This window comes from Ursus arctos, unplaced genomic scaffold (genome assembly GCF_023065955.2).
Source record: "Ursus arctos isolate Adak ecotype North America unplaced genomic scaffold, UrsArc2.0 scaffold_33, whole genome shotgun sequence".
Lineage (NCBI taxonomy): Eukaryota > Metazoa > Chordata > Mammalia > Carnivora > Ursidae > Ursus > Ursus arctos.
The window spans coordinates 14571405-14597918 of record NW_026623019.1 but is presented as its reverse complement, the minus strand read 5'-3'; positions in this window follow the sequence as shown (position 1 = coordinate 14597918).

Below are 26514 nucleotides of genomic sequence, written 5' to 3'. Positions count from 1 at the left end.
AAATAGTAATACAGTTGTCAAAATCTCAGAATTAGATTTTCAGTATAATAGTCCATAAGAACAACTTTAGTTAAATTGTTGCTTTTCGAGTGGTATTTAATGAAGTTTTTTATTGCAATACCTAATAAGAATCGTTAAACTAAAAACAAGTCTTCCATGTAAGAATTAATAATTAATACTCTTATGTAGACAGATAATCGTGAGTTAGAACATTACTAATTAAATAGGAATAACTCCTGCAATCCAGAGAAAATAGAGTCAGTATTTTGCTAAGTATGTGGAATAAAATGTGAATTGTGGGTGTGTTGTCCAATAGCCCTCAAGACACTTATAGTAAACTTCAAGGATTATGAGGCTGTGGTTGGGGGAGAGAGGAATTGGTACAGGCTTCAAAGTTAAAGAAGCATAGCCTACAAGGTTCAGGGCCAATGGAGATGGATGCAATCCACAGACCTTCAACCTACTATTCCAACAGAGCTTTTCGTTCTGGGCTGTGTAGACTGAGCCATCCATTTTACTACTTTGGGCTATAGTTAACTAGGTCCTAACCTTGGTTAGTTGAGCCGACCCCACTCTACTTTGGGTGTTATGTGCGAGTCTACCAGGGAGTTTTAGGATGTAATAAGGCATTTCCTCTTCTTTGTGAGCTTTTGATGATACAGTGGTTAATTTTGTGGGACAACTTGACTGGGCCACTGGGTGCCCAGGAACGTTTTATTCTGGGAATGTCCTTTAGGGTATCTGGGTGAGATTAACATTTGAGTTGGTAGACTAAGTGAAGCGGATTAGTGGGCTTCATCCAGTCCATTAAAGACCTGAATAGAACAAACAGGCTGACCCTCCCACAAATAAGAGGGAACTCCTCCTACCTGTCCTAAGACGGGATCGTGTTTTTTTTCCAGCCTTCAAACTCAAACTGAAACAGGTTTTTCTTGAGTCTTGAGCCAGAAAGCTTTTAGAATAGAATTTACATCTTCGGCTCCTGGTTCTCCTGTTTGCCCATTGCAGATCTTGGGATTTATCAGCCTCTATAATCAATCATGTGAGCTAATTTTTTATAATAAGTTTTATTCTCTCTTTCTCTTCCTGTATATTTTGCTCATATATTCAAACACGCACACATACACATCCCTTATTGGTTCTCTTTCTCTGGAGAACCCTGACTAATGCAGATGAGTGGGAAGTCATGATGGCCATTCTCCATTCTCATTTGCTGAAAGTTACTTGGTCTCTTTTTCATGAAAGCCCTACTCCTCGTGGGTCTCATCAACATTTGGAACTAGGGAAAGGCTTATGCCAGTGAGAATTATGATACATTTCCAGTGGATAAATGACTTCTTCAATAACAAAATTATTTCCCACTCCATTCACAGTGCCAGCAGTCAACAGTTTATTTGACTATAGTTCTTTTAGAAAGAAGAGTAATTTGGTGCAGTCAAGCATAAAAATTTTGATTGTGACACACTTTTCCAAAGGTACAATTAAAAAGAAAAAAAGAAGTTTTAATAGTGGTAATATGTGGATCAGTGTTACAATTGACAAATAGATCATTTCAAGGCCAAATAACTGTATTAATAAACTAACATTTTGAAATGTCAACTATAGTTTAATTAATAACCCTGTATTCATACACATCTTGTACCCTCAATATTTTTATAACCAATTGCAGTAGACAAAACATATAATTTGTAATTGTAGGAACAAGGAGAATGAGTTCAGCAAGATGGTAAGATTGGCCATGCATACATCAATACTGAGGGGCATGGCTGGGCTTAGAAATAAGAATTTTCTGATTTCTCAGTGCTCTTTTTATTTTATTACTAACATGCTCTGTGTGATTAAATAATAGAAACACCAAAAAGAGTAAAAAGGTGCTCTGTGTTCCACGAAAGGAGAGTGGAGTTCTACTGCAACCCGTCATCATAACAAATGGTCCTTTTCTGTTCGTGTCTCTGTTTTGCAAACATAATCTTACCTCATAGACCTAAGCCATGGTTTGGCCCCTGAGATAGCTTTTGTTGTGTACCTACATATGAGCTAACTAAACCTCTGTGAAGAGAAACTCCTTGTAGAAGATCAGATCTGTAGTCCTCACACACTGATGAAGGAAAAAAAAAAAATCCTTATCTCATCGATGTTGCAGACACAGAGCAGAGCCATGCATCATGTGAAGCCTGTCTCTCCGAAGCAGCCCAACAGCGGGGTTCTTGGACATTAATACTCAATTTGTTTCCAAGAATGGAGCAGCTGACAGTGTGATGGGATGGTGTTACATATGCACACAAACCCGCGGCATCAAACCAACTCTGCACAGCTGGTCCGGTCTAATTTTAGAGCCCTGGAGCCTCATTCATGGCCCTCTAGAAAAAGTCCCCATATCAGGATGTAATATGAATGTGTTGGGGGGGGGGGCTGCTATGTAGTGTTTTAACTTCTAAAAAAAAAAAAAAATCAAACTATATCCAAGAGTGTTTGAATTGAGATGGATTCACTATAAAATAAAATTCTGGGCAAGTTAGAATTATCCCCCCTCTTTCCTCCCCATTTTAAATCGCTTAGTCTATGGAGAATAAATAATTCTATAGCAGAGACTTCACTGATCCATTCCGCAACCAAGGGACTTTTTTTTTCTTTTGCTTTTAAATCATATCACAAGGTCAAGCCAACCTACTTTAGCTTCATTCCTTTAGTTTCTAACTGGTTTTCCCTAAATGAGGGATGTACATTATATACTTATGTTGTCATATATATTTTGAAATTGCAAACAACACTGTTAATATTTCAAATAGCTAGTTTAGTAATACAGGAATTTATGCTGACATTAAAAGCCATCCTGAATTGCTGCTAGGGATATTTTAAGAATCTCTCTATTACTAATGTGACAAATGATGACTTTAATGGCATCATAAACCAGAAATATGAAAGCATTATTAAAAAAACTGCTTCATAAAAGAGTTATCAAGTAACTATCAGTTAAGCTGTTTAGACGTGATGAAAGTTCAATCTAAACACACTGGAGCACTTCAGATACACTAAACTAGCAGTGTTATAAAATGTGGAGGTAATGAATATTATTGCTTCAAAAATTGTCTTTGCTAATCTTACTCTGAATAAATTGTGTTGGTTAGGGAAATCCTTATACCTTATGAGACCAATTCACGTTTAAAAGCCATTTTATTATTATGAAGCATTTGTTCAATCCATTGCCCGGACGTATAGTTCACATGCAGAAACTACATCACTTACTTTGGCTTAAATATTGAAATAGTGCACTCATATTCTCCTATATTTTAAAGATATGGGGCTCTGCACTAAAGGGTACCATTCCATTAATTATTCAAACTCTGTGTGGTGGTTAAACATTTATGTTCCCTACACATTTTATCTTCTTTTTTTTTCCTCCTTATAATTAATGGGTCCATAAGACACTTAGGGTGATATGAGCTACTTTAAGTTCTGCAGGAATATATTTTATTACTATAGTCTCCATCTTTGCAGAAGTATAGCAACAAATCTGTGTCAATGCACAAGTGAAAGAGCTTTAGGAATCCCATGCTATTTATGCACAGATTTATTTGAGGGGAGTATTACCATTGTTCTCCTGAAAGCCATTTGCTTGCATATGCACATCAGGAAAACAGAATGGGACATTCATGCAATCACATGGGTGATCACATATTCTGGCTTTTCAAATTATTAAATTGTATTATTACATAATGGACTTCTGCAAAAATACCACTTTTAACAGTCTTCAAAATAAGCCTAGTCTTAATTATTGATTAATTATTAATATTAATAATATCACACCTACATTCTAGAGGAGAGAAAACCCACAGTGAAGTAGAAGATTTTAAGGAAAGAAATGTGTATAACATAAATTGGGCATACCAAGATTCTCACAGAGGCAGATAAGGCTTATAATGTCCCTAGTGGGATGTGAACAGCAGCAGATACAGAGATTGGAGCAATAATAGGGCCCTTTTAGCAGCAGCAGTTATCAAACTTGATCATGCACCAGAATCACCTGGAACACATATTACAGCACATATTTCTGGGCCTACCCTCAGAGATTCTGATACAGTAGGTCTGGGATAGACCCTTAGAGTATGGGTTTCCAACAAGTTCCCAGGTAATGCTGATGGGAACCACACTTTGAGAGTCACCTCTCAGTGGGGTCCGTCTGAATATATTATTAGCTGTTAGGTTCACTTTTATTTTCTGCTATTTCAATAGAATGTAGAAGAATGGGTAATAGTCATTAAGACTCAACTGCTAAAGTTGGAACTCAGAGGGTAATTAGATGTCTGTGCACAACTATAAACCATGTGTGACCAGCCATCCATAAGCAGTATTTGGTTTGTTCTTAGCCCACCCATAAAGCAGCCCACAATACTTCATTATATTCTCAGAAAAGCAACTCCAATCTACCGTAATGAAACACTGCAGATTTTTATAAAATAACATTTGCTATACTTTTTGCCTGTCTTTGATTTCCTCTTCTCCCAATCAGAGAAAACTCTCCACTTTTAAAGGATTCCTATGCCTAAGTTAGGCCCACCCAAATAGAACAGTTCTCTCTAATTTTAAGGTCAATTGATTTTGGACATTAGTTATAGCTACAAAATACCTTCCGAGAAGTACCTAGATCAGTATTTGAATGAATACCTGGGAGAAAATGTACCTATCTCTAGGGCTGAGATCTTGAGGGGAAGTGCATCTTAGAATTCTTCCTACCACAGGTGCATTCTGATTGATCAGTATTTCTTATATGTATTGAAAAATGTCATTGAGGATTACTCATAGATATTTTATTTTGGATCTCTGTATCCACAGCCAAAATCATCTCTGGTGGGAATATATGTAACCCACTTAACACAAAGAACGACCTTAGCTATGTTTCAATGAACATGAAATGTTTTGCCTTTATTGTTCAGTAGGGATTTACTATTGGATCTTAAGGAGTAATCATATTGTAACATAGTTTCCCCATGTGAATGAAACAAATACTTTGAGTCAAATATTTTTGAGTTAAACAAATACTTTTGGTCAAGTTGAGTACAATTTTCAAATTTTCTCTTATAGTCGAATTATATTACATATACTTTTGTTATGCACTGGGATAAGACAGTATGCATTTAGTTTTGTCTTTGTAGTTATTAATATAACAATATAGTGTATGCTGTCTTAATTCTAAGTAATTGATCCTCTGGTTTAATTAATGTTTTCTCATCATTCTCTTCCAATATATCCTGACATATTGATTATGGCCTGTGACTCACTGAGTGCTTTCATCTTATGGATACTTTCTAGGATATGTACATACTTCTAAGTTTAATTCCATGCTTTCCAAGAGCCAGTGGTTTATCCTCAAACTTTCTCTGGTGGTAGTACTATGATTGTACTTGTATTATTTAATTAACTATTTCATAAATGTATCAGTTGGAAGTGTAGAGAGAAAAAGAGTTGCTTTTATGAAAGCAGGTGACTTTCAGAAAGAGTTGATAAATATAAGTTGCTAAAAATTCTGTTAAGTGTAGAAAAAAATTGTAAAATATTTGAGAAAAAAATCTTACAAATCTGGAAGAATTGTTTACTCACATTGCTTTAGAAGCACTGATGATGTTCAGAATATTTAATGACTAGTAAGGCATGAGTATAGTTGATTAGAATAGTTGCTCTACTCATTACAAGGGCTGTTCATAGCCTTTGAATCCTCATTCCACTTCAAAAAAACCAATCCTGGATCCTGAAAATCATATAAGATATATTGTGGGAAGGATCTTACTATAAAAGAAGAAGAAAAACACCTTGGTTCTACACCAGAAGCTTGGCAATTGCATGTGCATTCTTTATAATTTAAGATGAAATGATTAAGTTATTGGGATATATGTATATTACTTTCATGAATTTTTATTTTAAACAACTTTTCAATTAAAATTACCGGACTGGCCCTAATTTCCCCAGCAAGCATGCTCTATCCTGTGTTGTTGTTCTCGTTTACTCTATTTTTACCATAAGAATGAGATACTTTATAGAGAAATCTGTATTTCAGTGGAAAAATGATGTGATAAAAAATCTGTTAGTATTTTTTTAGCACAGTTTCTCTAATAGGCTCTCAGATTTCCTATCAAGAGGTACAGAAACAAAAGAGAATGACTGGACCTCGGTCTCACTTGAATTTAAGGCTTAGTTAATTGAGCTTTGGTAATGATAGTGCAGGAACAGTGTTGAAGCTGACCTGCCTCTTCCATATCCTTTGTCTCTCTCATTGCTGCCTAATGCATCTGAAGTTGTTTATTTCATGCACTGGCAGAAGCTGGGACTGATGACAACAGCTTAAAATTCTCTCTTATCTGTTTGAAATTTCTTGTTAGCATTCCTACCTGGTTTCCATGGGTGTATGAAAACAACAAGGAATCAGATACAAACAGAGCATTAAACAATGCCTTCTGCCTCGCAGGATTGTTTAATACTCTCCCATATACCTGAGTTAATAATTCACACTCTGCAGAAGCCCAGCACGTCTCCATTAGACTTGATGTCCTCTATTAATGTGACAGCACACATCCCATGCAAAGCCACAGTGTTGGGCATAGTAGAAAGTGCAGGGTGTTCTTTAGGGTCCTGTGCTGACAGTGTCCTTTTAGATAAGTTTGCCCATTTAAAAACAGGTCTCAATAAAGCTAAATTCTATTAAATAGTGTTTGTTTTAAGTGGACCTAACTATAGAATTCCAGTGAAGCTGGAGATTTGCAGAGCCCCCCCCCCCGCCTTTTTTTCTCTCAGTAAACGGTTCTCCTTTTCTAGAGGTGAATGAAAGCAAACCTTCCCTTTTTCAGTTGGTCATTAACAAAGGAGCTGACGCCACAAATTGTGAAAGGAATAGTATAGGAATGGGGAATGGGATTAATCGGCCAGGGGCCCTGTAGGTCAGGCAAGAAGCAACCTGATGTTTTATTTAAATGTTTTCATAAAAGGAACATAAGAAGAACCAGGAGAGTATGACATATTTTAGAGTTTGAAGTGGTGAAGTAGGGGAAAAGAAGGGCCACATTCAAATGAAAGCCTAGAGCTTTTTTGTATTTCTGATTTCTGTTATAAAATTTTTATAATAAATCACCATCAAAGCTGTTCTTGAGAACTGCATATTTGGAGAAATAAATAAACCTCAATGATTATATTTGAGCTGTATTTCTAGATGTCATAAATATGTTACACCATTCAAAGTTTCATGTATGTACAGAGTTGAGTTAATAATCTGGGCTGCTCATGTGGAGATATATCATTACAAAAGGAAAAATAATACAGAATTTGTGATGACAATTTTCAGAATTATTTTTGGGGGATTTTCAGCAAATTATTAGTCCTTGTGGCATAGCCAGTTTTGGTGAATATTTGACAAAATTTGCTCACAAAAATTTTGGTACATAGTACATCCATAGTAAGAATTGTGGATATATATCACAATAACCATAATCTGGAACAAGATTCATAAGAAAACATGAAATCTCCTTAAGGAAAGTAAAAGAAAGAAGACAAAAGCATCCTATACCAAAGCTATATTCTAGTTGATGTAACATGTGGAAAAACCAAATTGGACAAAATGAGTTTATTCTATAAAAATAAGGAAATCCATTGTAGGTCAAGGGAATAGGATTTATTCAAAGGATCTTTACAATTACATTTTTAAGTCCAGGTTTACATGGATGGAATAAAGGAGGGGTTAGACATAAGAGAATTTAGGAGACATGATTTTTGTTTAACAATAGTTATTAGTCTAATAATTTCAATGAGAGGTCAGATATGGTGGGTCATCACCAGCTTATTTTTCTGTACTAAAGTAGTCCCTCTTGTTCTTCCCAGATTGTTTATGTTATGCCGATTTTGGATTTCACTGTGGCATAACCCAGGGCTGAAAACGTAATGCCAGTTTTCATAAATCTCCCATGCTGGTGAAGAGTAGACAGGTAAGGGAACAAACTCAATGTGAGGTCAGCATCAAATCATCCTTGCTGCTTTCTTAGAGAAAATCGTTATAAGGGTGTGAAGTTAGGTTTCAGTGTCATCTGTATACCTTTGTGGGAATACCAGTAGTGGGAATTGTGATTATGTTTATTATCATAAATGATAATGCCTTATTAAGTAAAACAAACGAACAAAACATAACCATTGCCCTGGCCATGAACACAAATCATGCTTTCATCAACTAAGTGTATTTCATGTTTACCCTTATGTTTACCAGTGAAGTGATAATTACTTTTTATTTGGGAGCTGACTGTTTGCCAAGCTTCTTCTATGTGTTTTATGTGTATTAATTTATTTAACTCTTGTAAAAATCATCTCCATTCTACAGTTAAGAAAAGAGCTTTGAAAGATGTAGTCGATTCCCAGGTTGTACAGGGTGAAAACAGAACTGAACTGAACTCAAGCAGTATCACTCTAGAGCCCAAGTACCTAACCAGTACTTTATTTCAGTTTCTGAAATATATGATAGCTGAAATGCTGTTATAAATTTGTGACATTATGGAATTATCTAAATAAATAGAAATGCCAAATGTAAAATGACTATATTTGCCCTGTATCTTGCATGTATCTGTTTAATCATTCGTGTATTCAAACAAAAAAGAAAAAACATGCATCTCATAGCAGGTGCTGGAGATGTAAAGATGAATAAGACACAATCCCTCTGCTTAGGAAAAGTTCTTGTCCTAAGGGAGAAAAGAGAAATGAAATGAATACTGGCCACATAATTATATGTTTTAATGTAATGGTATATATATTCACAGGATACTTGAAAACACAACTATTTCATTCTGAGGGGAGCCAGGAAGAGAACGATTTCTCAGAAAAAAAGTTTCCCAAGATAGATGGTGCTCGAGCCTAATTTTAAAGAATGCAATGTGAAGGGATGGAATTGTGGGTGTGGTGCTGTTGATTTGATTTAAATCCCTTTCTTTAGGAAATGGGGAGCTAGTGGTGTTGGCTATCCTAAGAAAAGAAATTGCACACTGATAAAAGTTTATACAATGAATATATAGTGGACACTTTATATTTTAAATTTCAGGTTAGGGTCATTTATTCAATAGCACAATGGAAAAGGCATAGAGGCTCCTGGGTGGTTCAGTTGATTAAGCATTTGCCTTCCACTTGGGTCATGATCTCAGGGTCCTGGGATCAAGCCCCATGATGGGCTCCCTGCTCAGCAGGAAGCCTGTTTTTCCCTCTCCCTCTGCCTGCCACTCTCCCTGCGTGTGCTCGCTCTCTCTCTCTATCAAATAGATAAATAAAATCTAAAAAAAAAAAAAAAAAAAAAGCATAAACAGTGTTAAATCACGACTCTGCTGCTTATTAGCTAGTGAACTTGGGAAAGTTATTTTACCTTCAGGAACATCAGTATTTTCATGCATAATATGCAAAAAAAACAAAAAAATGGGGAAAAATGACTTCTTTTCTGTGTCATTGCAAGGTTTTTGAGGAAATATTTAATAAAGGGTGAGCTATGTGTTTGACACATAATAGATACTCAGAAGTGAAAATTTTTGTTTTTTATACGTTAAACATTTGTGTAATATCTACCGTGAAGTCACTGTGTTTGGTGTTTGCTGTGTGGAGCACAAGCAGGGCCTGCTGGAGCTGCTTCGTACAGGCTCTCAGGACTGTTAACATTCCAGGAGTGGGTTGTTCAACACAACCGTCCTTGCAATCAGCCAGGCGGAAGTATATATACATCACAGAAATTGGACATGCTACCTTTCAGGGTTTCCTTTCTCCAGGGAGCCGGTTGATAATGCCCGAGCCTAATTTTAAAGGGTAAATATGGAGGAGGGTGGAGTTGAGGGAGGAGTCCTGTTGATTAGATATGAGTGAGTGGGACATGGAAATAGCACTGGACATAAACAAGATTAAAACATTTTTCTATGCTTACTTATGTATAGTGAATATCTTTGTTTCTTTGTTGGATTAGTTTTTATCTATTCTCTGCTCAAAACAAACTATCCAGTGTCTCTCCATTACGCCCAGAGTAAAAGCCAATATTTTCAATGGCCTACAAGACTTTTAAAACTCGTTCCCTTGTAACTTCTCTGATATCATCTCCTACTACTCCTTATTGCTTCTTACATGACTCCAGGTAAACACATGAGATGTTCCCTTTGGTGTGGCTTATCCTTCTCCAGAAAAACCTTTCCACCAGATGTGTGCAATGGCTTTCTTTCTTACTTTCTTCAGGTGTTTGCTCAAATGTGACCTATCATTACTACTTTGTTTAAAAATCACATTCCCCCTCCCCATTCCAGAATTTATTGACTCAATGAATGTTGGATAAAATTAAAAAAAATATATGTATATGTGTATGTTATATATATATATATACATACATATATATATTTATTTATTTATATATAGTTCAGGGCAAGAGTTTTGATGGTTTATGATGAGTTTTATTTATTTTATTTTTTAAAAGATTTTATTTATTTGTCAGAGAGAGAGAGAGAGCGCACACAAGCAGGGGAGCTACAGGCAAAGGGAGAAGCAGGCGGAGGGAGAAGCAGGTTCCTCATTGAGCAAGGAGCATGGAGCCCGATGTGGGACTTGATCCCAGGACCTTGGAATCATGACCTGAGCTGAAGGCAGACACTTAACTGACTGAGCCACCCAGGCATCCCTATGATGAGTTTTAGCTAAAGGATCAAGAATTGCCCAATTCTGTCCTATAAATAACCTCCCATCAAGGTACCTATATACAAAAATGAGACTGAGAATACCTAGTATGGTTAAAATATGTTTAAAGCATGTAGATTAACCTCAAGTCTCAACCTCCTTCTTCTAAACCCATAACCAAACCCTTGTGGTTAGACTGTAGGGTATAGGAACTTGAAGCAAGAACAAGCAAGAGAGAGATGGAGTGCACACCGAATAGAGAGAACACAGAACTGGGGTAGTTCTTCAAGATGACCCCTAATAATACTTTCCTTCTGGAATTTATAACTTTGTCTAGTTTCCTCCTACATTGTACCAAGTTTAATTTGTGTAACCAGTAAATCAGTGATGGTAAGACACTTCCAAGATTAAATTGTAGGAGACACTGTGGCTCCCATTTTGGTCACACACTATCTTAAGATCACTTCCTTTGGGGAAACCAGTTGTTGAGTAGATCTCTGGAGAGACTATATGATGGGGGACTGAGGCTTCTGGCAATAGCTGTATGAGGGAGCTTGGAAGTGGATCCCCTCACCCCAGCCCAGTCAAGCCTTCAGATGAGTGAGGTTTTATCCTACATCTTGACTGTGCTCTCATGAGAGACTTTGATCTATAACCATTCATCTAAGCTACAACTAAGTTTCCTGGCTCTCAGAAACTGCATGAGATGATAAAAATTCATTGTTTTAAGCGACCAAGTTTTGGGAGATTTGTTATATCACAATATATACCTAATGAAAGCACCATTTTCATATCAACAACAGGAAGAGGTGGAAAAGAAGGTCCAATGAATGTTCTAAATTTTACCATTTCAACAATCATTTTTTCCTATTGGAGAGACGGATGAAAGGTAGGAGATACCTTCCTATCTCCTTGTTCCCTGTATATAACAGACATACAAATTTGTCACATGTACTCATTTCAGGTACTACAGACTATAATACCTTAGAGGCAAAGGTTACCCCCCCACCCCTTCCTTTTAATATGTTGTATAGTTCAAATACCGTTTTGGTAAGATGAACTCTTTAAATATATTTTGCATGAATGAAGTTGTTGATTTAGTGTTAGGTAATCAGTTTTTTAGTCATACTGAAGACTAAAGGAGTGGATAATATTAGAGACTTCTTGTTGATGTATTTATTACATGCAAAAGAACTAAAATGAAAGGGTTACCACCACACAGTCTACTGCCAGTTCCGTAAAGTAGCAGAGGGGAGCATAATCACAGATAATATAAAATGTCAGCTAATTGGCCTGGGATGAACTTCTTTGCCAGAGTGGAAGCTGAGTCTCTGAGTCAAAAATTTCAAATATTGTGAACCAAAGCACTAGAAGATAGTCCCTAGGAAATGTCCACGGTGAAGTTAATGAATCTGGATGGTTTCTTCTACTTTTGGTGACTTTTTTTTTTTTCCATCATTGGGTGAGAATGGACAATAGTGAGATTGTTGAAAATTGAGACAGTATATTCCTAACTGAGCAGACACCAGTGATCTCAGTGGAAGAAGGAAAAGGTTCCACAGAGAAAACAAAGGGAAGAAAATTAGAATATTGGACTGGCGGATGTTGCAGATGGCAAAGGCAGTAAACTTTTTGATTTTGAACTGTCTCCTATCACCCTCAAGAGTTTTCTGATAATCTGCAGTTGATCCCAGTCCCAATAAATTTGACAGCATTCATTTAAATATGCAAATTTTTACTTCAATTTTGTTCCTCATCTGGGATTTAAATGTGAAGAAGGAATAAAAAATACAAGTATGAGGGTGACAGAGAAATATAGGTTAAGTGGGAAACAGCTATAGAGCTTCTGTTTGACAAAATCCATCTTATTATTTCACTAGATGTTTTACTGATGGAGATTTTACCTTGATTTTATTATTAAACTTTCTTGGAATTAAAATATTTTTTCTATGTCTGTCAATCAGTTTAAAGTGTGCTCCAAGATAGAATATGAAACCGCATGAAGATGGAGAAGTTTGCTTTCTGAACTAAACTCTCCCTCAGATAAGCTACCTCCATAGGCTAATATTCCCCATTTGTGACAGCCTGTGCTTTGGTGACAATAACTTCTCCTGCCTCAGAGCAACAATTCTCATAAATTGTATAAAATTATCCTTCAGTGGCAGTCTTCAAAGTGACCAGCACTCCCTATGGCAGCCTGCTCGGTTTGACAGCAATGCTATTTCCGTCTTTTGGAAATAGCAATAGTAACCATGTCAAAAACCTAGGATCAGTTTAATGAAGGTTCTCCTACCTTGGGCATTTTTCCTCTGCATCCTTAGATATTGTAATATAGGAAAATTAAATATAGCGTTTACTATTTTCCCATGAAATGCTGACACCATGCTTGTGCAGGCCATTAACCATTATGAAGAGGACCAGAAGGGCAAGTCGGGTTTATCTGAATCTACCAGATAATCTAACTCCAAGATCCTGTAGCACCCAGAGATGATGGCAGGACTATAACTTTGAGCACAGATTGTCAGAGGAGAGATAAGAGCACGTCTCAAATCAATCTAGCATAAGTAATTTTATTACAGATTTTCAAAGGGCAGCAAAAGTTCTTGATTTATCCAAGTTGATAGTTCCAATTTTAGGATTGTCCATGGGAGTAGACATAACAGGAGAATTCTTGTTGTTATGATACGGAGCTAGGGAACATAGTAAGGTGATAATATAATACAAGCAATAAAGGTAGTATGTTGTTAGTACGGAGAAGCCAAATAAAGAGAGGGAAGAAAGACATAATGTATTATTAAAGAAAGCATTCACCATACACATTTGTCTAAAAACATGTTTGTATTTGTGCATATATAAAAAGGTAACATACACTTCTTATCAATAGTGACTACATACATATCAGGTCAACTTTTGCAAAACAGACTTAATTTTTTCCTGTTCATTGACTACTTTTGTGTTGATTGGGTCAAATGGTTATTTGTGAATTTTGTGTTTAGTTGAGTCAAAGGAAAGCATATCCTGTCTATGAATTTTACAAGATAGGATATGGGCCATAATGACATAGAAAGATCTCAGTTTAGTTCTTTTCATGTAGACCCTGGAGTGTTAAATGTTCATTAACATGCCTCTAAGGACAGTCTGTATGGATCTGTGAAGGATGTTGGAGGAAGGGACAAGATCTGTGGTGACTAGTCCTGGGGTTTGAGTCCTAATGTCTAGCAACATCTGCTCTGGTCCCTTAAAGCAGTCACTGCCATCATTTTGAATTTTGAACTGTCTTGGCATAAATAATTTCAATGGAGAAGACACTTGTCATTCAGATCCTTCAGTGAACCCTTTACACTCTGATTGCGGGTTTTGCAAACAACCATCTGATTAAGATTAGTCTCAAGGAGACTGACTTACATGGAGAGAATAGAATAATGCAAAAGCTTTTTCACAAGTAATACAGACAACTTGGCACGCATATGTTTACTAAACATGAATAAATTGGCATTTGGGTTTACGGCCTAGTCGCCTGTGAATTTGGCTGAATAAATCAGCCACTTTGAGTCTGTTCAGCTCTGAGTTGCCAGAAGAAAAATCCAGTTTGGGGACCTATGAACCTGAGGAACAGCTTTGACCTGGATTCGTCTTCCAAAGTGAGAGTTTTGCTCTCTTCCTGCCTGGGAAGCCAGAAAGCTCTGTATGTTTGGTGTCTCTTTAAATTCACCAATGCACAACATTTTTGTCAGTTTAATGTGGTAGGAAAACTTTACAAAAAGCAATAATTAACAAAATCATTTCATTAACTGTGAGGCAGCAAATCCCTATCAAAATCCCTTTTTTTTGAAAAATAAAACTGGAAGAGTTATCATAAATATTACCACCTATAAGGCTTCGGAGATGCTGTCTAGATAACACTAAAGATATATACTGCCATGACATGATATTTGTCTTATTTCCTATTGAGGAAATACGTCTACACTAATGGTTTTTCAATTGTAGTTTGTAAGTTTTAGAAATGCTGCAAAAACCAACTGGGGCTGTTCCAGGGGAGGGAAATATTATGAGTTAAGTTTGGTTACTGCATTTATGTGCATATCCATCCTGACTTCAGATTCCTTTCCTTGATCAAACACTTTTTATACAAGACTTTTGTAAGCTCTTATTTAAATAAAAAGTACCTGGACTTTAAACACACATTCACATCATGGTCCCATAAGACTTATAAAGATACTGAATCATATGCAAATACTGTGTGTTTATTAAGGTTAATTTCACTAAACTCTTCCTTTGAGTGGAAAGAGAAATGTGTCACACACACACACACATGCACACACACACACAATACAACACAATACACACATATTCATGTCACCCCTCACTTGTAAAGTACACACCAATAAGAGATCCAAGAGGGGCACCTGAGTGGCTCAGTCAGTTGAGCGGCCGACTCTTGGTTTTGGTTCGGGTCATGATCTCAGGGTCCTAGGATCGAGCCCCATGTTGGGCTCCATGCTTAGCGGGGAGTCTGCTTGAGGATTCTCTCTCCCTCTCCCTCTGCTCCTTCCCCTGCATGCTTGCTCTCTCTCTCAAATAAATAAATAAATCTTTAAAAAAAGAGAGATCTAAGAACTCTATAGGACTTTATATTTTTAATACTTATTACTCTGTGACCAATAGGAAAGATAACATTTCAAAATATTTGGGAATTGCACATATTTAAAATTACTTTATATTTCTTTATCATAGTATTCTTTCCTTTTGCCATTTTATTTTAAAATATGCCATGTTTCTTTCCTTCCTTCCTTTTTTTTTTTAATTTTAATTTCCCTTTGGCAGTTAAATAATATCCTAAAATAAAAACTATGGGAATTTATAATAAAATTACTATTCCTTTTTCCCATTTCCACTTCTTCAATAAAATTAGAGGAATGCCAGTGATTGCAGTAATCTGATTGGGAATTTAAATGCAAAGAAAATTCTAAATTGTGGTTCCCACAGCAACTATAAAAAGACACTCAACATGACTGCATATTTATATTAAGATATAAAACTTAACAACTTCCCCAGTTATACAAATGCTATATAAAAACAAAGGGGTGGAATTATGGTTGCTATGGGAATCACAACTCTGAACCTACTGACTTTTGGAAGTTTAAATATACTGACATAGAATTTCACACTGAATATTACATAGGTACAGGAACATGCACGGGATTAGAGACAAACATGTGGCAAATGACATGAAATGAAATAATGAAAGAAAATGTCACTCTAGTGCCTAAATGTCTCCTATTTATGGATCAGTCCCTCTCATTCCGATAACATATCACCTCTGAAAACAGAGCAAAATATTCCTAGGTTATGCTTTGTGAAGTGATGGTGTATGGTACTGCTTATCTCTCCACTTTGGTGTGATGGCTTAACTACTCTTAAATGCAACCGAGTGAGTATGGGCATTGCAAACATAGAGACCTCAGTATGAATCTCAGCGTAGCAGTTTACTAGCTAAATAACTTCATTGTCTTTTCCTAAAATCAGGGTAATAATTCTTATTATATAGTCTTTTTATGAAACTAAAATGGGATAAGATACACAAAATTCCCAGCCAAGAAAGGCAATTAATATGTGGATTCCTACCTTTCAAGACTCAACACATTTCACTAGAAGGCATTTGTTATTTTAGGAATCTATTTAATTTAATTAAATTAATTATTTTTGGGGAATTGCTGGCTGCTGTTGGAAATTAAAAAAAAGGTACTACTCACCTTTGACCTTGTGGAAATAATATTCTAGTTAGGTAATAAAATAAATAATATTTTCATAAAGTTTATCATTTATAAAATATTTAAACAGATATGATTTTTAAGAAACATGCAAAAAGAAGAACCGATTCCCTGCTTTGAGCTATACCTATTTTTCATTCTTTTACAATAAGCAATAAGTTTCAGGAAAACAGGACAATGGTAATTACATAATTTCTTATTCAAAACAGTATTAAACAACAGTCAGATACTACTGGCATTGGTTTCAACTTTCTGCTTGGGTAATTTCTTTTTTTTTCCCTGCAAAGGTCTTAGCAGTTCTGCATTTTCTCTTTTCTTGAGTAGAGGTGGAAAAGAGGCTTTTACCCAGAACTAGGAGACTGCTCCAGAGAGGAGAACTATTTAATGATTTATTATTACTCATTCTTATTATCATCTCATTCTCTCTATATAGAAATGCAAGTGGTGTTATGATCCAATCATAACTTCAGTAATGCATCGAAGGTAGTCTCATGGGTGGTTTCTTCTGTTCATTTCTTACTAGGGCCACAACACCTTGGACAGAGCTGTCTTGCAGAGAGGATTAAAAAAAATTTTTTTAATTAAAATCTTACGTGTGCGTTATAATGACTATAACATCTCTTCTGGAAAGACAAGTCAAATCATAGTGTTACATACATAATATTTTGGTTCATTAGTTTAAATTATTCTTTCTGGTGTGTTAATTATATTAGAAAGCTTCAAACCTATATACTGGAATTTAACTAAGTGTCTTCAAAAATACCTACTTTGTTGAATGCTGCATACATGATAGCTTTGAGGCAACTAAGGAACAGAAGCTGTTAAAATAATATCCCCTAGGTCAGGGTTTCTCAAATTTTGACATCAAACCATAGCAGGAAATGGATTTTACATTACGACCCTGCATACACAAACATACCCCCATACTGACACGCAACTGAAATAGAGGTTTCACAGAGCTACTCACATTTGCTACACATGATGTACTGTGATCTGTTCTTTCCAAAAAAAAAAAAAAAAAAAGCTCTAGTTGCAACCCACTAAATTGATTTTATGACCTACTAACGGCCTTCTATTCCTAGTTTGGAAAAACCTAGAGCACATTTTGAAAAAGTGGCAGAACTTAGATAAACCAAATTCTCTGAATGATATCCATCCATCCATCCATCCATCCATCCATCATCTATTTATCTATCATCTACCTATTAATTTATCTATCTGGAGGAGATATGACCTTGAGCAAGTTATTTATTTTTTTCTGTGCCTTAGTTTATTTTTAACATGGGAAAATATTAATACCTTCTCATAAATTGCAAATGAGTTAATGTGAAATTCTTTGAATAGTGCCTGACACATAGTTAAGTGTTATACAGGGTTAATTGTTAGCCTTACTGTTACTAACAAACATGGAATGCTCACAGTGTGCCCTAGGATTGCCATGGGAGCTAAGATAAATAAATTCCACCTTAAGGAGCTGACAATATATTATGGGGTAGGGAGTGGAAAGTAAATAATTCTAACATATGGCATGAGTTTTATGATAGATGATATAGGATCAATTTACTGTGGTAACAGCTACCTCTCCAGAAGACACACTCATGCACCTTGGTTGCTTAGATTCCTTTTGAGAATTCCTTCATCTTCAAGTATATTAGGGTCTCCAAGGAGGAGTACTCGCTAAATCACACATTCGTTAAGGTTTCTCCTCTCTGCTGTTCTTCCGGTGCCACATGGCTCCACTGGTTTCTGCTTATGCAGGTGCCACCACGCTCCTCCAAACACCGTCCTGCTGTCTGTCACTTCCTTCTGAACCATCTCCACCCGCCCCTGCAGCCGCCCTGATACTCAGCTCGATGCCTCCTCCATTCAAGCCGAGGGGCAGCCTGCTGGAGCTTGCTGCCCATCCCCGCTGTTCCTCGCGGCCTCTGCTCCTCTTGGAGTGCTGGGCAGTCTTTCTGAAGCAACTCCCCTTTGTATCTTACAGAGGACCCATACCAAGATTACTGGAGCATTGAGTCATTCCAGAAGTTTGTGTCTAGCACTTTTTAGTTTTTTCCAAAGCTGTTTCCTTCCAAGGTGCTGATGTGCCTTTGAGTTTTACCCAGAACACTTGATTCTTCCTGATTCTCAGCTTCTTTCACTAGGAGGGCTCATCATGCCAGATCCTACACTCCCTTATGACATATTTTTTTCTCAGAGACTCAATAGTGTCCTCAGGCAATTTGGCTTCTGAATGACTCCTTCAATTTTCCAGGCATTTATGAATATATCTGAATCCCAAGTGTGATATTATGTGAGTCACTTTCCAAAAGAACTTTTAAACCCAGAGGTATGCTGGCAAATGTTTAATAACCAGCAAGCTAAAGGGTGGTGGTGGAGGGGCTGGGAGGGCCCTGATTTGTAGCATTTGCTGATTTCCATGGTGTAAATACTCCCAGTGTGGCCAATTCCAAGGTACCAGTGTATACATGGAATCGGGAAGTGATGCCTACGTTCAGCTCTCTTGGACTAACACGAGTTAGCTCCAGTACACCACTACTGATAACCTACACTGAACCATGAATATAAACAGATATCTGGGTGACTGAGGTGTTGTACTACTCCATGAGCCAAATATATCCAAGTCTGGCCAGGTCACTGTTGCACACTCATATGTACGTACACACATATGTCCACTGACAGGCACGTGCAGGCAGTAAGGAAGAACCGAGTCATTGACATAGTAGTAAATAAGTTGGATTTTTCCTCTGCTGTGATCCTTCAGCGCTTTGTAGGTATGTCTGTTACAATCCTTCGTATCATATCCCATTCATTTGTTGCTATATGTTGCTTCCCAGCTGGATTTTTTTTTCACATTTTAGAATGTAGATAACATATTTTTATATAATTCACAACTATTTATTTTCTCATTTTAAGTATATAATTTAATGGTCTTAGTGTGTTCATAGAGTTACAACTGAAATTGCAGTAAATTTAATAATATTTTCATCAGCCCCCAAAGAAACTCTGTATTCATTAGCAGTTACTCCATGTTCTCATTGGCTCTCCTCCCCCCAAGTCCTAATCAATCATTAATTTACTTCCTATCTCTAGAGGTGTACCTCTTCTGGACATTGCATATAAATAGGATCACTCAATATGTGGTCTTGTGTCATGGGCTTCTTTTATTTTCTGTATGGGCAAGTATTTCCATTTCTTTTGGGTATTTTCCCAGGAGTAGAATTACTGGGTCATATGTTAACTCTGTTTAACATTTTAAGAAACTGTCAAACAACATTTTAAAGCATCTGTAAATTCCCACCTGCAATGTATGAGGATTCCAATTCTCCATATCCTTACCACCACTTGTTACTATCTTTCTTTGGTCATAGCAGCCTAGTGGGTTCAAAGTAGCATCTCGTCATATTTTCCTAATGGCTAATAATGTCGAACATCTTTTCATGTGCCCGTTTGTATATCTTTGAAGAAATTTCTATTCAGATCTTTTGCTCATTTTAAAAACTGAGTTGTTTTTGTATATTCTGGAAATCAGTCTCATCAGATACATAATTTGCACATATTTTCTAGATTCTAGTGGGTTTCTTCACTTTCTTGATAGTGTCACTTTGAAACACAAACAGGTTTTAATTTTAATGGAGTCCAGTTTATCTGTTTTTTTCTTTTGTTGCACGTGCTTTTCATGTCATACTTAAATTAACAAGGCTTTACCAAGCCCAAGATAACAAAGATTTATTTCTGTGTTTTCTTATAAAAGTTGTATAGTTTTACCTCTACCATTTAGCTTTGTCATCCATTTTATGTGTATCAAATTTTTGTCTTCATGTAAAGCGGAGTGTGTTTTCTTGAAATCACAGATTCCATGGTGAAATTCCGGGATGAAGAACGTGGCTTTACTTTTAAAGAAAATGAAGCACATTCTCCCCTCTCTATGCAAATTAACCACTGATTTTCCATTAAAATTTTCTAAAAAAGACATCAGCCACTATGAAATTTATTTTGGTTATTGCACATTTTCTTTGTTTGAGTGTCTATCAATCACAATCTGCCATCAAAATTTCAGTGTTTTCATGTTTCACTAGAGGCCTTACTTGCGTAATGGACCCAGAACTGAAGAAGTATTTTTACCTTTTTGACAAGTAATTAAATATCTAACAATGTTCTGGATCAAACAGTTTACACTGAATTGGAAATCTGATTTTTAGCTACAATTATACGTATAAACAGTTTCCTTTTTTCCCCAAAGGTTGTAAATATCTCTGTAAAAATAGATGGAAGGAAAGTGGAAAGGGGAGGGTAACCCCCCCAACTCCACACACACACAAAAAAAGAAATCTATTGAAGTTAAAATTAAAAGGAGGTGTTTGATATGATAAATAATGATGAGATAATGGGTTTCTGTGGGATATGGAAATAGAATCCACACGAGAATGAGGACCTCAGCTAAGAGCTGGTAGGTGGATCGGCCGTGAACTGAAAGTTTGGCTTACCTTCTCTACTTTTTCACAAACATTACTGGCATTTGGCAAGATTATCTGTAAGTCTTCTCATATGCATGGATTTCTCAGAAGTGACAGGTCATCTGGGAGCCTAAAGGTAATATTGTATAGCCTAAATGGTGGCTAATCATATTCATATACTTTCTCAATAGTTCTGTGTGAATCTTCTAGGCCAGGTGATGATAAGATGCTATTAGAACAGAAGCCTGTCCTCTATTTAAAAAGTAGATATGGCTGCCTGGCAGGAGGCTTTTTAAGGGGGCTGTGCTGAGCATAGCAGGTTGTTCATGCCGGAGAGGAGGGAGGCTTACCACAAATGTATAGCTCATAAGTTGATTACATTTCACAACATTGCCGTATTGTAAGTTATTAAGGGGCAGTGGCACAGAGACCCTTGCCATACTAATAAGGATTCCAACCTGACTGATTTGACCTAATCATTAGGAGATAATAATAGATCTATCCCTTAAATTACTGGATAACTTTGATGATTGCTCAGTAGCATGCAGACTAAAGCAGAACCCAGCGTGGATTTTGCCATTTATTTAATCTATTTTAGACCAAAATGTGCCACAGAGAATACAGAAGACGTTAAACTCTTTAGACTTACCAAGCTATAAATATTTGTCAAATATGACTTAATTTTTAAGCTACCCTTTCCTTTTAACTTCTAAAATTATTTTTGTAATTTTTTTCTCATGTATTCTAACTTTAACACACGATGTTAAAAAAAGAACAGGTTATGAACCATCAATTTAGTAAGTTCCTACCTTGGAATGTTTTATAATTAAATCATAACACTACTTCAGAAAAGATAACTAAATCTTTAAAGGGGGAAAATACATAGATTTTTAAATTTAAGGTATGTGTTCATCTATTGCATTGATTTTATCCTCATCTCAATTAAATTAATTCTCTCTGTCACCATTTATCATGTCAGAAGTTTGCCCCTGTGCTATAGCCATATGAGTTATTCCTGCAAAAGCATGTCAGAATAATTCACACTTGCTTCTTTAATAATTTCCTTTGCAAGTTAGCAAGTCTCGTAAGAAAAGCTCCAATCTATTATATTTTATTTGCACTGAATATTAACACAATGTATTAAATATAATGTAGAAATTTATTTGCATTAATTTTTACCTCGACTTTAAAAAATATTTGTTTACCGAAATATATATATATAATGAAAGTGCATAAATCATAAGCTCAATAAATCATCACAAAGTGAGTACAGTGAATAAAATCACTTCCAGGTCAAAAAATGAGGTTATTACTGAAACCTAGATGCCATTCTGGTGATCCATGTCAATCGTAGCCTCTCCCACTCTTGCCCGAGGAAACCACTGTCTCAGCTTCTACAACTGTGGTTTAATTTGCTTTTGAACTCTATACAAGTGAAATCATACTAGTATGCATTGTTTTGTACAGAATTTCTTTCATTCCACAATATATTTATAAAACTCATTCATAGTTTTGTGTGCTGATGTATTTAGTTCATTCTAATTGCTGTAAAGTATTCCATTGTATGAATATATTACACTTTATTTATACTTATGCTTTGTTGGTTATATACGATGTTTTCAATTTTGAATATTCTTGAATATTTTGGTACACATGTTTTTTGGGTATTTATCTAGGCATGACATTGTCAGGCCATGGTGTTTGCATATGTTCAGCTTTACCAGATACTAACAACTATTTTCCAAAGGTGTTATCCCAGTTTATACTCTCTCCAACAGTGGTCTTTTCATTGATTTAACAGATAACATTAGCAATTTGAAATTAAGATGTTGTTAACTATTTTTTAGGATTAAACTGCTACTTTCCATAGTAACTCTTTAGGCAGAAAATACTTATAGGTTAAAGAAAGTTAAATTTTTGAAATAACATACACTTGAGAATCCCAACAAATAGGTGAACAATAAGATGGATTTATGATTCTGTCCCTCTAATCTTGAAAGTCAGTTGAAGCCTAATATGGCTGGGAATCTATAGATCTCTTTATTTTTTTATTGTCTTTAAACTTGTCCCCTTAGTTGAAAGGTTATTAGCAATAATTATTATCTCAGAAGATTATTGGGTCACATAAATGAGGCAATATCTCAGAAGTTTGGCACATAGTCAATGCTGAATAAATAAGTTATTATTTATCACTAAAATGTGAACTTAGTTCTTTACATGTGGTTTTATTACCTGAACTCTTATTAGTATAGAATAACCAATTTAAGTTATATTATGGTAGAAAAGTGAAAAATAGAAATACCCCCTGAGCCCCTGGATGGGTGGCATTTAATATTGCTACATGGGAAATACCATAGTGCATTTATTTCAGACCTTAGCTAGAGAGTGATTCTCTTCACTGAGGGAAGTAGACTCTCTTGGGGCTGTATTCTGACCTTTGTGGGCTTTAGCCACTTTTGCCTACAGACTTCTCTTTCTCCACTAAAAATTAATTAATAAAAAGAGTATGATGGCATCAGTATAAAGATAAATGTATTTAATATTATGTTGTAATTTTTTAAGCTAAAACTTCATTTCCCCCCGATTTTAAAAGAAATTAAAATGTTGTCTTGGACTCCGAAATGTATTGTGGGCTGGAGGCGCTGTGCTTACTGTGCCTGGTATAAGTTTATTCTGCTCTTCCTCCTCCTCTCATTGTCTCTCTCACTTCAGATTTATAGCAGAGCATTCTTCTCAGGAGAGAAGGTAATAAGACTTCACAAAAAGCCCTTCTGTGTGTAAGTAGGCAGCCAGCATTTTGCAGTGCACATTACACAGAAAAAAATTCACTTAAAAACTTAAATATACACGGTAGGAGCACAGAGGAGGAGCTCCTAATGGAAGGGCAAACTGCTTAAGTTTTAGAGATACTAAGAAAAATTACACTGACAGGGCACAGAAAGTAAATTCTCAAAAGATGTTAGAACTAGCTAAGCCATGCAATGATACATTTCCGTGAATACACACAGACATACATACCGTCCTCTTTTGTATATTCTTCTAAGCCTCCATTGCATTCACTAATATTTCTTTAATTTTTCCTACTTGATATTTTATTTATTTGTTTGTTTGTTTATTTATTTATTAAAGATTTTGTTTATTTGTCAGAGAGAACGCGCAAGCACGAGTGGCGGGCAGAGCCAGAGAGAGAGGGAAAAGCAGGCTCCTCGCTGAGCAGAGAGCCTGATGTGGGACTCGATTCCAGGACCCTGGGATCATGATGTGGGCCAAAGCCTTAACTGACTGAGCCACAGGCATTCCATCTACTTGGTATTTTAAAATCCAATGAAATAGCAATCGAACTCTGAATGACTGCTGATATAATTTTCCCATTTCTTCACAATAATCATGAATATTGTGGACTCCCATGGTCCCTATTTAAACTGACCCTACATCACTCCTATTTTCTAAAACCTCTTAAAATGGTGAGTTTGATGGACCATTTACACCATTTTGGCATGACAGACATGCTCCATACGCTAATACTCATAAAGCAAATTCCAGTTAATTAATCCTGACAGAATCCCTAAGAGGAAGGTACATGTCTTGAAAATTCCAGTTTTAAGGGCCTGTACATCTTATAGTCCTGGACCATATTTCCATAGAAAGCTTTTGCTTATTTAAATATTTTTCTTACAATTTTTTTGTGTTAGTAAGGTTTCTGATCCACACTGCTTCATTAAAATAAATGATTTGATGAGCAAGGCAGCTTAAGATTCATATTCTGTGCTAATTAACAGATTCTTCTAATTGTTAGAAGGCTCCTGATGTCTTTCTAATTCTTTCAACTCATTACTTTCTTACAGAAGTTACAGTTCTTAAAGGAATAGTAACAGATACTACGAAACTTCCTTTCTACATATACACACTGCCTCAAAATACATTAATTTGTGAAAGCAGGCCAATAATTTAAAATCTGTTAATTGATGTGCTTTCCTTCCAAAACCAAGTGAAATATCTTCCCTATTTTCCATTTCTACTTTCCCATCTGGGATACTAAAATGCATTTTTAAAAGATTACTTTTAGTTGAAAATAATGTAGCAAACACATATTAAAATCTCTATATGCTTCCACTTGAATATATTTTAGTTAGATCAGTAGATCAGATCTCAATTCTTTGGATTTCCATCACTACAGAGAGGAGCAAGGGGGAGGGATCTAATTTTATTTTGAAAATGTTCTTTTCCCTATATGATTACTAACAAATAGAGTTTATAATATGTTAATTTATGCTTGGATCATTATGAAGTGATGTTTCCGGCAATTGTGTAGATGGATTCTCTGCCTGTAAGGGGTAGGGACTGAAGGCAGACAACTTTGATTCGGACAAAGATGATGAATATCTGAAAAATACAATAGCAACTCTGTAAATAAAAAACAATATACATAGCAAAAATATAATCCAAAGTTAAGTGTAGTTTGGTGAGACAAGGGTAAGTGGAAATTGATAAATATTTATTTATTGCTCTTTGAGGCTGACCAGATATACAACCTGTGCCAAGGTTGTTGTTTTGTTGATTGACAGACATTCAGTAACTTGTGGAATTTACGTAAACCACTACATATATACTAATTTCAAAAAGAAGACATTTAAGTCCCAGCATGTTCCAATTAATATTAAATTTCAATTAATCCTGTTTATAAATTGCTGAAGAGTTAGCTTTCTTGTGCTTTATTATCTGAGGGATGACAATAACAATTTAGGCTACCACTTCATAGCTTATAAAAGGGTTTCACATATGTTACCTCATTGGATATGCTCAACAACCCTGAGAGATAAACACCTTTGCTTATATATTTGAAGTGGAAAAACGAGAAATTAAATGAGCAGCCCAATAAAACACAGAGAATAAATTCTAAATGAGAAATAACACATACTTCCTTTTTTTTTTTTCAAGGCCAAATCTCAAATACTCAGAAAAAAGTAATTTGACAAATGTGTTAAGTGATTATTGAGAACTAGTCAAACAGTTACTTTGGGATCAGTGCTTTCCTAAGAAAAATGTACAAATAGATATATGAAAATGATTTATTCACACTTCAGGAAGAGAGTTAACATTAAAACACAATAATTCTATGGTGCACAACTTAATACAAGGTTTATTTATTTATTTTTTAGTTGACAAATCAGTCAATGAAGGGTGAGGGAAGGGTAAAAAAAGATTTCATTAATCCACTTTTCTTAAAACCTACTGCAATTTCATAAAAATAAATTAGCTCTAAGCTGGGAACGGAAAAAACAAGAGACTTGGGAACTTTGTAGAATGAAGCATGTAGCAGGTATTTTGTTGGTCTTGAGATCGGAAAGAAAATTATCAGAGTCTTTGTATAAGGGGCATTTGTGTAGTCAAATATAGGATGTCCTTGATAGGGGAAGAAAAAATAATTCAGGTAAATTCTTTTTATAATGAATTCTCATATCCCACTGGGATGCCTATTTAAAACTGATCCTTGTGTACAGCTATTATCAGCTTTCATGGAAAAAAAAAAAAAGTACTGTGAGATAAGTGTGTAATTTTCTGTCCAACATCCCTAACATAGAATAATATCATGGAGAATTTGAAAGATTAATATCCATCTTGTCCCT